Here is a 14,351-nt window from a genome sequence, read left to right as displayed (position 1 = left end):
GTCAATGTAAGGCAGCTTACATCAACCTAATAATGCCAATGTCGACACTACAATGTCCCTCTCACCAACATAATTCGCCTGCTATGCTGACTTAATTACTCTACCTCCACGAGAGGCGTAGCGCTTAAGTCAATGTAATTAGGTCAATGTAGTGGCAGTGTAGACACTGTGTTGCTTACATGAGCTTAACTGGCCTCCTGGAGGTGTCCCCTAATGCACACCGTGACCACTCTGCTCACCGTTTTAAACTCCACTGCCCTGCAGTCAGGTACACAGGTGAACATCCCTCGCCCTTTAAATCCCCAGGAAGTTTTGAACTTGCTCTTCCTGTTTGCTCAGTGTGCAGAGCTCACATAGCAATTGCCCAGTTGAGCATGCCAGCGCCACACAGTGAACACACTCCTGCCTGGAGTACAAGGGACATGGTGGATCTCCTGAGTCTGTGGGGAGAGTAGGCTGTGCAGGCACAGCTCTGCTTCAGCTCTAGGAATTTGGATATCTACTGCCAGAGTGCTCAGGGCATGGAGGAGAAGGGCTTGTAAAAATCAAAGAGCTACGGCAGGCATACCAGAAGGCAAGGGAGGCAAATAGTCACCCTGATGCCATTTCTACAAGCAGGGGGTTGGAGTCAGGGTGGTGGTATGTGGGTGGGGAGCTGGTGGGGGGAGCATTCAGGGTGGGAGCTGTGGAGGCTGGGCCAAGGTGGTGGTATATGGGGGATCTGTTGGGGATAACAATAAGGATGCGGGTCAGGATATTTAGCCTCAGGCTGTAGGAAAAGAGGGCATGGCTTAAAGGAAGAATGGAAAGAAAGAAATAAAACTTTCCCTTGGCAAGTGAAAACGGATACCACTGGCATTCACTTTTGTATATAGATGTAAACTGCACAAGGTTAAATTACTGATGGGGAGCAGGAAATTAGCACAATTTTTGTATGCCTACTGTAGATTATTCATTAAATAAAATAGATTTACTTCTCTTGCGGAAGGTTTTTGTGTTGAAACAAAACCCAGTTTTCAAGACATCTTTACTTTAGTAAACATATTACGTTAAACAACTTGCAGCATTACGTGGCTCTGTACAGCATTATTAAAAGTGAGTCAGTGTCATGTGGACTGATAATGTATTTCCATTACATTACACATATTCAGAATTGGAATGAGCTTTTGTAATCTGGACAATATGACTTGGATCTCTATTGTCACAGTGATCACAGAGGCACAGAGATATCCTTTGGTTGCTCACCTCTGTCAAAGGAAGCACGGGGCTGGGCAGGGAGTTAGAGGTCTCAAAAGCAATCAGGTTTCAGAAAAAAAACTGGACCAGTGCCTCCAATTTCAAAAATCTCTGTCTTTCCACTGCACCTCAAGTTATTTTTGCTCTGATACCCTGTTTTGAATGTATTGCCTCAATTCTATACTGGAGTAGTACTATACTACTACGTGTATTTCCAACAGAATTTATAAGAGCTAGTAGCTGCAGAGAAATCATAAGCAAAGGGATCAGATCCTTCCCTCTTTGCATAGGTGCACAAGTCCTGATATAAAGAGAAATCACTGTGGGGAGGTAGAGGGAGAGAATTACAAGGGAGTTCTCTATACACTTCATACTACAGTGTGCTGCATGCGAGTTAAAACACTACAACAAATCAATAGATAAAGATGTAAATAATCTCCATGTGAAACAAATTTAAATGTTTGAGGTTTGTTTTAATTCTGGCTGAAATCTTCTCCAATCATCAAAGCTTAGTTAGAAAAGAAATAGCGTTCCAGGACCTCTCCCAACACCCTTCCTCCCCTGCACAAACCCTCCCCCCCGCCCCCGCCCCCCACACACACATTTCATGTATCTTCCGGGGTCACAGCAGTACCCAAGACACTTCACCCTATGGGAGATTAAACACAATGGCAATCTCACAGGCACCCAGTTGTGAGAGCCCTATTAGTGTATGTGCTTGTGAATTCCCCCTTCCCTCCCCTTTAAAGATACTTTCCTTTGCATGTATGAAGTTTACCTCAGCATTACATAGGTATGTTTGCATGGTTATGGAATAAAAACCTACTTGTGAAAATTGAAATTATCTTTATTATTCACATGGTGAAATTATCTTTACTATTCACATGGCTAACATCACAGACAATAGCTATAGGTGCATGTGCATTGTTATAGTCAGGCACCCACACAGAGCAATCATTACAAGGTTCATAGCACAGTGCAAACAAACAATGCCAGGCTCATCACACTACACCAACACACATTACTGTGGCTCATTGTTAAAATGCTCCTTCAAAGCCTCCCTTGGCCAAATAGCCCCTCATTGAGCTCCTCTTACAGCCTGATGTAATGCACAGCACACTATTGAAGAGCAGTGTGGGATCCATGCTTTCTGACAGACAGGTCTGGCTCGTAGGTTACCAGGGCCGTAGAAAAGCAGCTCAAAACCAGTAGGATGCCCATGAAATGATGGGATTGAGAAACCTGCATCTGAGGGCTCTGAGTTACTACAGAAAATTCTTTCCCAGGTATCTAGCTGGTGGGTCTTATCCACATGCTGAGGGTCTAACTGATCACCATAGTTGGGGTCGAGAAGGAATTTTTCCCTCGGTCAGATTGGCAGAGACCTTGAAGGAATTTCACCTTCCTCTGCAGCATGGGGTAAGGGGCCCCTTGCAGGTTTAAACAAGTGTAAATGGTGGATTTTCTGTAAGTTGAAGTCTTTAAATCAAGATCTGAGGACTTCAGTAACTTGGCCAGAGGTTATGGGTCTATTACAGGACTGGATGGGTGAGGTTCTGTGGCCTGCAATATGCAGAAGGTCAGACTTAGAAGATCACGATGGTCCCCTCTGACCTTAAAGACAATGAGTCCATGAGATAAGGTGCAGAGTGGTTTTAGAAGAAGAAGATGCATCATTGATCACATTGTTAAATTAGAAACTGAAAAACAAAAAAGTTTGAGGAAAGATAGCTCTCTTTCTAGATACTGAAATGGCATATAGCATGCTATGGAGAGTGGGCTTGTTGTACCAAGTAGGTGCACTAGGGACAAGGGGAAGAATGTATGGGTGGATTACAGATTTTTTGAGTAAAAGGACCAGGCAGGTCAGAGTTTGGAAAGTTATATTTACTATCTATAATATTAAAAATGTTATACACCAAGGACGTGTTATAAGCCCGACCTTATTTAATCTTATGATAAATGATCTCCCAAACAAGTAGGTTTCATTGTATTGGGAGGAGTAGTAGATACAATGGAGGGTAGGGATAGGATACAGAGGGACCTAGACAAATTGGAGGATTGGGCCAAAAGAAATCTGATGAGGTTCAACAAGGACAAGTGCAGAGTCCTGCACTTAGGATGGAAGAATCCCATGCACCGCTACAGACTAGGGACTGAATGGCTAGGCAGCAGTTCTGCAGAAAAGGACCTAGGGGTTACAGTGGACGAGAAGCTGGATATGAGTCAACTGTGTGCCCTTGTTGCCAAGAAGGCCAATGGCATTTTGGGATGTATATGTAGGGGCATTGCCAGCAGATCGAGGGACGTGATCGTTCCCCTCTATTCGACATTGGTGAAGCCTCATCTGGAGTACTGTGTCCAGTTTTGGGCCCCACACTACAAGAAGGATGTGGAAAAATTGGAGAGAGTCCAGCGGAGGGCAACAAAAATGATTAGGGGACTGGAACACATGACTTATGAGGAGAGGCTGAGGGAACTGGGACTGTTTAGTCTACAGAAGAGAAGAATGAGGGGGGATTTGATAGCTGCTTTCAACTACCTGAAAGGTGGTTCCAGAGAGGATGGATCTAGACTATTCTCAGTGGTAGCGGATGACAGGACAAGGAGTAATGGTCTCAAGTTGCAGTGGGGGAGATTTAGGTTGGATATTAGGAAAAACTTTTTCACTAGGAGGGTGGTGAAACACTGGAATGCGTTACCTATGGAGGTGGTGGAATCTCCTTCCTTAGAACTTTTTAAGGTCAGGCTTGAAAAAGCCCTGGCTGGGATGATTTAATTGGGGATTGGTCCTGCTTTGAGCAAGGGGTTGGACTAGATGACCTCCTGAGGTCCCTTCCAACCCTGATATTCTATGATTCTATGATTCTATTCACACACGGTAGTGCTCTATGGGGTAGGAACAGAAATACTGAGGTGGCAGAAAAGAGAATCATTGAAACGTTACGAGAGACCTCTGACTGGGGAAACATGTCGGGGTTTCAAGTTCTCCATTGTCAAAACCAAAGGACTGATCTTTACAAAAAAGAAAATTACAAACGAAAGGAAATTGTATCTGTATGGAGAAAAAACAGATATAGTTAAAATGTTGTAATATTTTATATTAAATTACTTTGTAAACATCATATAAACTATGTTAAAGATAAATGTACAGAAAGGATTAACCTGCTTAAAAGTCTTGCTGGGACTAACTGGGGGCAGATAAGAAAATGTTTCTGATGGTATAAAGAGCCTTAATCAGACTGGCTATTGACTATGGTTGCCAAGCTTTTGGATCAGCATCAAAATCAGAACTTACAAAATTAGATTTTATGCAAACCCAGGAACTACAAATTGCATACGATGTATTTATTACACCACCTCTACACATGCAACAGATAGCTTCTAGTTAAATGTCAGTTATACTATGAATTAAATTACTGGACCTAACTTTCTGGGCCAAAGATAATGGGAATTGTAATGATGAAAGTACTATACAAATATATGAAGATTTTTGGGAGTTTGATAAGCAAATTATAGCACATGGTATTAGAACCCACATACCATTGACATGATATGGATGCAGAAGTGAAAGTCAAGGAAAAGTTAAATGACATTAAAACTTTTAGTCATAGGAAAATAGGTTATGGATGGGAAGTCACATGTCTAAATGTAGATTTAGATTTATTTTATAAACTTAAGAGTAAAAAAAAGACTGTAGGTATTAAAATGAAGTGTACGCTCAAGGCCACATTTGCAGCTGCAAAAGAAACAATACACAGAGGTACTATTGAGAGTTACTCCTGGGGGAATTCTTCACCAAAAAATTAAAAATTCTGCACCAAAAAATTAGGGCTGTCAAGCGATTAAAAATTAATCACGATTAATAGCTTTGTTAAAAAATAATAGAATACCATTTATTTAAATATGCTGATGACGGGTTCTCCTCAATAACGATCCAAAGCACTGCAAACCGACACATGTTCTCTTTCATCATCTGAGTCAGATGCCACCAGCAGAAGGTTGATTTTTTTTTTTTTTTTTGGTGGTTCAAGTTCTGTAGTTTTCGCATCAGAGTTTTGTTCTTTTAAGACTTCTGAAAGCATGCTCCACACCCCATCACTCTCAGATTCTGGAAGGCACTTCAGATTCTTAAACCTTGGGTTGAGCACTGTAGCTATCTTTAGAAATCTCATATTGGTACCTTCTTTGTATTTTGTCAAATATGTGTGAAAGTGTTCTTAAAATGAACATGTGCTGGGTCATCATCCGAGACTGCTATAATATGAAATACATGGCAGAATGTGGATGTAAAAGAGCAGGAGACATACTATTCTCCCCCAAGGAGTTCACTCAAAATTTAATTAATGCATTTTTTTTAACAAGCGTCATCAACGTGGAAGCATGTCCTCTGGAATGGTGGTGACGCATGAATGGGCATATGAATATTTAGCATATATGGCATGTAAATACCTTGCAATACCGTCTACAAAAGTGCCATGCAAACACCTGTTCTCACTTTCAGGTGACACTGTAAACAAAAAGTGGGAAGCATTATCTCCTGCAGATGTAAACCAACTTGTTTGTCTGAGCAACTGGCTGAACAAGAAGTAGAACTGAGTAGACTTGTAGGCTTTAAAGTTTTACATTGTTTTATTTTTGAATACAGTTATTTTTTGTACATAATTCTACATTTGTAAGTTCAACTTTCATTATAAAAACAACAAGGAGTTTGGTGGCACCTTAAAGACTAACAGATTTATTTGGGCATCAGCTTTCGTGGGTAAAAAACCCACTTCTTCAGATGCATGGAGTGAAAATTACAGATGCAGGCACTGTTATACTGACGCATGAAGAGAAGGGAGTTACCTCACAAGTGGAGAACCAGTGTTGACAGGGCCAATTCGATCAGGGTGGATGTAGTTCACTCCCAATAATTGAGGAGGAGGTGTCAATTCCAGGAGAGGAAAAGTTGCTTCTGTAATGAGCCAGCCACTCCCAGTGCCTATTCAAACCCAAATTAATGGTGTTAAATTTGCAAATGAATTTTAGTTCTGCAGTTTCTCTTTGAAGTCTGTTTCAGAAGTTTTTTTGTTCAAGTATGGCTACTTTTAAATCTGTTATAGAATGTCCAGGAAGATTCAAGTGTTCTCCTACTGGCTTTTGTGTGTTACCATTCCTGATGTCCAATTTGTGTCCATTTATTCTTTTACATAGAGACTGTCCGGTTTGGCCAATGTACATGGCAGGGGGCATTGCTGGCAGATAATGGCATATATCACATATATCACATGATAAAGAGATTGCATTACATTACTTATATGAGGTGAATTAAAAAATACTATTTCTTTTTTTTTTTATAGCACAAATACTTGTAATCAAAATTAAGTATGAAGTGAGCACTCTATACTTTGTATTCTGTGTTTTAATTGAAATCAACATATTTGAAAACGTAGAAAAACATCCAAAATATTTAATAAATTTCAATTGGTATTCTATTGTTTAACAGTGCGATTAAAACTGTGATTAATTGTGATTAATTTTTTTGAGTTAATCATGTGAGTTAACTGCGATTAATTGACAGCCCTACAAAAAATTAAAAATTCTGTGCACAACATTTTAAAATTCTGCAAAATTCTGTATATTTTACTTGTCAAAATAACGCAATATAATCATGCTGGTTTCAATTATTTTTGTAATTTATTTAAACTACAATACAATGGATGGAGAACAGGAGTGGCGAGCATTGGAGGAAATCCTCAAGCCCCCTCTGTCAAATAGTAATTTAGCTAGAATTGACCCTTTACTTCTAGTTATTAGTCAACAAATATATGCAGCCACATGTTCAATGTTATATCATACGGAACCGAAGAGCAGGTGAGGGCTGGGGACTCAAACTCACAATTTATACTGGCTACTGACCATCTCCAGAAAGGTCAGTAGCAAACAGTTCATGAAGCACATTTTGATAGGAAATTTTTTCAATCCAAAAATTTAGACCAGTTCTAATCACTAAAGCACCACAAGTATTTATAAGGCCACACTGCCCTTTACAATAAGGCTCCTTTACACCACTTTGGAAATGTAAAGGACCCTTAAAATTTTTACACCTATTTTATACTCCTGGGGGAATTCACTAACAACAGTGGGAACAATTCACTAAGCAGGCAGGCTGCTACATTCTGTTCTGCCAAGGGGAAAGAGCCTGCTCCGTGCCTATCTCCTCAGAAACACCTCAAAGCCCTGCCCCTCCACGCCGAACATGCCGCAATAGTGAGCAAGAGGGACAGAGTGTCTCTTTCTCTCATGACTGCCCAGCCCCTCCTTCACCCCAACCTGGTGGTGATTTAAGTCTCAATTGGCTGCTCTGGTTGCCCAAACTGTACTGCTGGGAAGGGGTGTATGAGACGGGAAGCACTTGTGGCTTGCCTTTGCTTCCACATCAGAAGTAATTTTTCTGCCAGGAAGCAAACAAATCTGAGGGGGCCATGAATTCTGCACATACGCAGTGATGCAGAATTCCCCCAGCAGTACAGAGTGCATTCACTCCCCTTAATCCACAAAAGTTACAAGCACCACTTTCTCACTTCTGCTTGAGATTCATAGAGTAGAGAGGCATTCCCAGGCCTGGTGCATATGGCCCAGGGTGGAGGGGGCGAGCTGGCACAGTAAGCAAGGGGGAGCTAATGGGCATGAGTATATGTGGATAGGGCAATTGAACTGAATACTGACACCATTTTCCACAGACAGTAGTGACTTTAGCTGATACCTCACTCCTGAGGGTAACAGAGGCTGAAAGGGAACAGCTCCTGCACACGTGCAGCTGCAGATCGGGTCTGTATGCTGCTAGCCTGTGTGCTGCAATGATGCCTGCTGAAGTAATTGCTGAGCGGTGTGGGAAAGTATACTACCGTGGTGGAAGAAATAAGGCAGCCCTCCCCAGAAATCTTTGGCAGAGGATTGAAGACTACCTCCAGGAAAGTTTCCTTGAGATCTCTACGGAGGATTCTTGGGATAACCTTGTGTACATAAACAAACAGTTCTGCAGGGTCCCCTCTGCCTACCTGTTGAGAAGCAGATAGCAACTCAACCTCTATCAGTTCATAGAATCATAGAATATCAGGGTTGGAAGGGACCTCAGAAGGTCATCTAGTCCAACCCCCTGCTCAAAGCAGGACCAATCCCCAACTAAATCATCCCAGCCAGGGCTTTGTCAAGCCTGACCTTAAAAACTTCTAAGGAAGGAGATTCCACCACCTCCCTAGGTAACGCATTCCATTGTTTTACCACCCTCCTAGTGAAAAAGTTTTTCCTAATATCCAACCTAAACCTCCCCCGCTGCAACTTGAGACCATTACTCTTCGTTCTCTCATCTGCTACCACTGAGAACAGTCTAGATCCATCCTCTTTGGAACCCCCTTTCAGGTAGTTGAAAGCAGCTATCAAATCCCTCCTCATTCTTCTCTACCGCAGACTAAACAATCCCAGTTCCCTCAGCCTCTCCTCATAAGACATGTGTTCCAGACCCCTAATCACTTTTGTTGCCCTCCGCTGGACTCCTTCCAATTTTTCCACATCCTTCTTGTAGTGTGGGGCCCAAAACTGGACACAGTACTCCAGATGAGGCCTCACCAATGTCGAATAGAGGGGAATGATCACGTCCCTCGATCTGCTGGCAATGCCCCTACTTATACATCCCAAAATGCCATTGGCCTTCTTGGCAACAAGGGCACACTGATGAATCATATCCAGCTTCTCGTCCACTGTAACCCTTCGGTCCTTTTCTGCAGAACTGCTGCCTAGCCATTCTGTCCCTAGTCTGTATCGGTGCATGGAATTCTTCCATCCTAAGTGCAGGACACTGCACTTGTCCTTGTTGAACCGCATTAGATTTCTTTTGGCCCAGCCCTCTAATTTGTCTAGGTCCCTCCGTATCCTATCCCTACCCTCCAGCGTCTCTACCTCTCCTCCCAGTTAGGTGTCATCTGCAAAGTTGCTAGAGGGGGCAATCCACACCATCCTCCAGATCATTAATGAAGATATTGAACAAAACCGGCCCAAGGACCGTACCTTGGGGCACTCCACTTGATACCGGCTGCCAACTAGAAATGGAGCCATTGATCACTACCCATTGAGCCTGACAATCTAGCCAGCTTTCTATCCACCTTATAGTCCATTCATCCAGCCCATACTTCTTTAACTTGCTGGCAAGAATATTGTGGGAGACCGTATCAAAAGCTTTGCTAAAGTCAAGGAACAACAAGTCCACTGCTTTCCCCTCATCCACAGAGCCAGTTATCTCGTCATAGAAGGCAATTAGATTAGTCAGGCATGACTTGCCCTTGGTGAATCCATGCTGACTGTTCCTGATCACTTTCCTCTCCTCTAAGTGCTTCAGAATTGATTCCTTGAGGACCTGCTCCACGATTTTTCCAGGGACTGAGGTGAGGCTGACTGGCCTGTAGTTCCCCAGATCCTCCTTCTTCCCTTTTTTAAAGATGGGCACTACATTAGCCTTTCTCCAGTCATCCAGGACCTCCCCCGATCGCCATGAGTTTTCAAAGATAATGGCCAATGGCTCTGCAATCACATCCGCCAACTCCTTTAGCACTCTCGGATGCAGCGCATCCGGCCCCATGGACTTGTGCTCATCCAGCTTTTCTAAATAGTCCCGAACCACTTCCTTCTCCACAGAGGGCTGGTCACCTCCTCCCCATGCTGTGCTGCCCAGTGCAGTAGTCTGAGAGCTGACCTTGTTCGTGAAGAGTTATTTCACTACCTCTTACCATGATTAAAAAAGAGTAAAGGAACAGATGTGTCCCTGCAATACCACAGCAGACTGCATACTTACCAGTGGTTCCTTCCCTTGCATCAGGCTGGCACATGCTGGACTGTAAGAACTAGCTCGACTGCTCAGGAGTCAAAAAATGGTCCCGGCCACAGCACCACTGTATCTTCCAGTCACCCCATTCTCTCTTCTTCAACCCAACACCTTTTCCTCAGGATTCACAGTGGTGGCCTGGGACTCCAACTCCACCGAAGTATCCATGGGGCCATTGAGGTTGGAGGTGGGGTCGCTACCAACAATGGCATGGAGCTCCTTGTAAAAGTGGCTTGTCTGCAGCTCAACATCAGGGCAACTGTTTGCCTCCCTGGCCTTCTGGTACACCTGCTGCAGCTCCTTGATTTTCACTTGGCCCTGCTGCGTATCCCTCTTGTAGCCCTTCTCCACCATGCCCCAAGTGATCATAGATGTTGATGTTTCTATGGCTAGACTGGAGCTGTGCCTGCACAGCCTCTTCTCCCCTCAGACCCAGGACATCTACTATTTCCTGTGTACTCCAGGCAGGAGTGCATCTGCAGCATGGAGCCAGCATGGTCATCTGGACAGTTGCTATGTGAGCTCTCCATGCCAACCAAACAGGAAATGGAAGTTCAAAAATTCCTGGGCCTTTCAAAGAGGAAGGACATGTTCCTGTGTACCTGACCCCCGGGCAGCAGAGTTCAAAACGGTGACCAAAGTGGTCATGGTGGGGCATTGTGGGACATCTCCTAGAGGCTACTAAAGTCAACATAAGTAGCATAGTTTCTACACTGATACTGCGTCTCCCTAACTTGCAGAGCTGAAGTATTAAGATGGCATAATGAGCGAATTACATCAGTGGGAGCAACATTTTAGTGTAGATGCTTACAGTTAAGTTGACGTGAGCTCCCCTGTGTCGACATAACTCTGTAGTTTAGACCAGGCCTGAGTATTTAGGAATTATAGCTGGTGGTGGCTAGACTAATCAGTCAAGTCCACTTTGCCATTATGAAAAAGAAAAGAAACTCCTGCTAACATGGTGAGGTGTTTCAGGCAAATACTGCTATCCTGTTACAATATTACAAACAAGTTCAGATTCTTCCCCTGCACTGAAATTATTTTATATATACTGCCATACATGAGTCCACAGCTGATAAAATATACAAAACTAAAACCAGAATGGATAGAAGCCCTTGTCTCACAGTGTAAAGGCAGAAATAGGTACAAGAAAGATAAAGGACACAGGATGTGATGCTGGTAAACCAGGTACCAGATGTAGCCACAGCCATAGGTGTTAGCTAAGAACTGACAAACTCACACCTGGAAGCCAAACATACACACCTTGGAAATACTACATGCAAGGAAGCTCATCTCATGGACTGGAAGGCCAAATGTAAAAATGAAACAGGGTCACAAGAAAACTTTTTATCTCTTTGCTGTTTGAACTCTCACAGCAACCACCAGAGGTTACTCCAGAGTCCATCCTAAAAGACATTTTGAATTGGCAGATTACCATATCTCTGTCATTTTTGGGAATCATGGGTGACAACTCATTTGTGTGTACACGTTTGCTTGCTTTAGCCTGAAAATAACTCTCATTTATTACAGGATTGATTACAGGCATTGTCTTTGGTGTAAGATCTAGGGTGCCAATTGATCTAGGATAAGTGATTGGTCTCTTGGGACTGGAAGCAACCTGAATATGTTGTTGTTTTTGGTTCAAGTGACCCTGTAGGGACAAATGAGAGCTGCTGTGCAAATTATGTAGCTGTCCTTTTTGAAATAAATAAAAGGTGGAGGACTCCTCTCAGATCTCCCCAATGACTCCTAAAGGTAGATGTCTTGATGTCACAATAGTGGTGGAGGCCAGGGGCTAACAGCAATTGAATGTGTATATTAGGCCAGCTACCTGCTTCTGACAGCTAGACCATTTCAAGAAGCAACTCTCCACCAAATCTTCCCTCTCCAGCAGTGGCACTTCAGTAGGGAGGCAACTCACTGGGATAGTGCTTGTTTCTATAGCCCTAGGATAGTCTGGAGTTGCCATAAAGAATTACCACAGTAACTCCTCAGGATGCAAGAATGAGGCAGTTGGCTGTTCAATTTTGGAACTACCCTCCCCCTCATGCCTTTTGGTTGTACTTGCCCAAATCATTTAACTTTCAGGGGCACATAGCCAAGCAAATCTATTTACCCAGGCTTGTGGCTGATGTGGTATTGTTCGGGTCTGCTTTCATTGACTGGTTGGTTGGTTTCTGGTTTGGGATGAAGAGAAACTGGTTTTGTTTTATTTTCTTTATGCAGTCATATTTTTAATTCAAAGCATAAGCACATAAAGCCTGGGATAGGCATTCTTCTTTTTTTAAAATATAAATTAAAATAAAAAATGGTATGTGTTTTGCTCCACTCCACACCACGCGGGGAAGAGGGCATTTGGCCTATTGATTAATTGCTGTAGCATCCAAGATCTATTAACTTTTGGAGAGTTAAGATTGTGCATGGCCCTCCCTGAGTGCGCAAGGATGGAGGTTTAGGAGACAGGACACAAGAAGGCTTCAGCTTGAACAACTTTGTAGGGGCCAGGCATAAACCCTGTCATTGCATTGCCTGAGATCAAGCTTCACTGGAATCCCCAAAGCTAGCAGGGCCATAGTTCTACTCTTCTTCCACATTGCTTTAGCACAGCAAAGCTAGACTGCTACTGGAAAGAAAAGCAACCACTGCAACTCTTCAAAGCAGGGGCATGCATAGGAATAAAAATTTGGCTACTTTTGGAGGGGAATTTTCTGTGTCCTCTGTGACCGGAAGAGCTGGCTCTCCCCTTCCCCCCACCCCCACAGCTAGAAGAGCTGGCTCTCCCCCCCTCCACCTCCACAGTTAGAGGAGCTCACTCTCTCCTGGCAGCAGGAGGAGCTGGTTCTCCCTGCTGCAGCCCCATGACGGGTGGAGCAGGCTTTCCTCCCCTCCCCCCGTGGCCAGTGGATCTTACTCTCCCTGGCAGCCAGAGGACCTGGATCTTCCCCACAGTCCCAGGGCCGGAGGAGCTGTCATCTCCCGCCCCGGCCTGGGGCCAGATGAGTTCTGTGCCCCCCTAACCCGTACTTGACCCCCCCACACACACACACGTCCTTGAAGCACTGTGCCTGCCTCGGGTACAATGGATGAAATCTTGGCCTCCTGGAAGTCAATGGGAATTTTGCTGTTGAGTTCAACAGAACCAGGATTTCACCCAATATTTCTGAGACTGCATCTCCACAGTTCCCCCACACTAACACTAATTTAGAGCCATAATATAGCCCTTAGAGTTTAAGATTAAGATTGCATCTATTGTTTACCTGTTTTTCATTGTATTTGTTTCTCTTCTATATTAGTTCAACTTCCTTGTTAATGTTTATAAACTCGGTAAAAGTAAAGGCTGTGTCTACACAAAAATGGGTTTGCTGGAATAACTCTACTACCAAACTTTCTTAGCAGAAATGGAGTTTATACAGACAAAGAGGTTTTTTACGACTATAGTTTTCACCAGTTCCCCGAGCAACAGAAGCTCTACTGGCAAAAGGACTTTTTTTGCCAGTATAACTGTATCTACACTAGGGTATTTGCCAGCCTACCTATATAGACTGGGGTATGGGGTTTTTTTTCATATGCATTACTATGTTCATAGCTATGCTCTTAAAACTTTAAAGTATAGACCAGGCCTAAAGATAGAAAAGTCATATTAAGTACTGGTTTAACTGAGACTGGGAAGGAATTTGAACGGTCACTTAAAATCCTGAGAATTTTTGTTTGTTTGTTCATGCTTCTGTATTCAAATTATAACTTCAGCAACAACATTGTAGGCCCCATATAAAGTTGTGCAAATAACTGATTTTTCCGTTCACTGGCAGTTCTGAAAAAATATCAGTTTGAGTCCACATGAATTTGTTAAATGTTTTGGTTCATCCGAATCTGCATTTTTTGGCAAAAAACAGTTTTGTTCAAATTTTTTTGCCCAGCTGTGGCCCAACATTGTCCCCACGTTGTGCCATGAACTCCCATTGGTTTCAAAAGGAGCTTCACATACAAAGTCACTATATGTGCACATCAAGGTCCTGAATTAAAATGAACAGACAAAAACAATCTCTACAGAAATCCAGGAAGCTGAAGTGTTCTTGTTGTAATCACACTGCTGTGGGCAGCCTGATAGGAAATAAGCTCTCAGTTGAACATATTAAGACTATAATTCCATCAAGAAATTCTTTTGACATCATAAATCAACAAGATCAAATGCTTCACTGAGTTAAATATCAGAAACCCGAGAGGAAAAATTTAGAGGGTGCAGTCTTATTAAATA

The sequence above is a fragment of the Eretmochelys imbricata genome, chromosome 3, assembly GCF_965152235.1.
Source record: "Eretmochelys imbricata isolate rEreImb1 chromosome 3, rEreImb1.hap1, whole genome shotgun sequence".
Lineage (NCBI taxonomy): Eukaryota > Metazoa > Chordata > Testudines > Cheloniidae > Eretmochelys > Eretmochelys imbricata.
Note: the sequence above shows the minus strand (reverse complement) of the source record.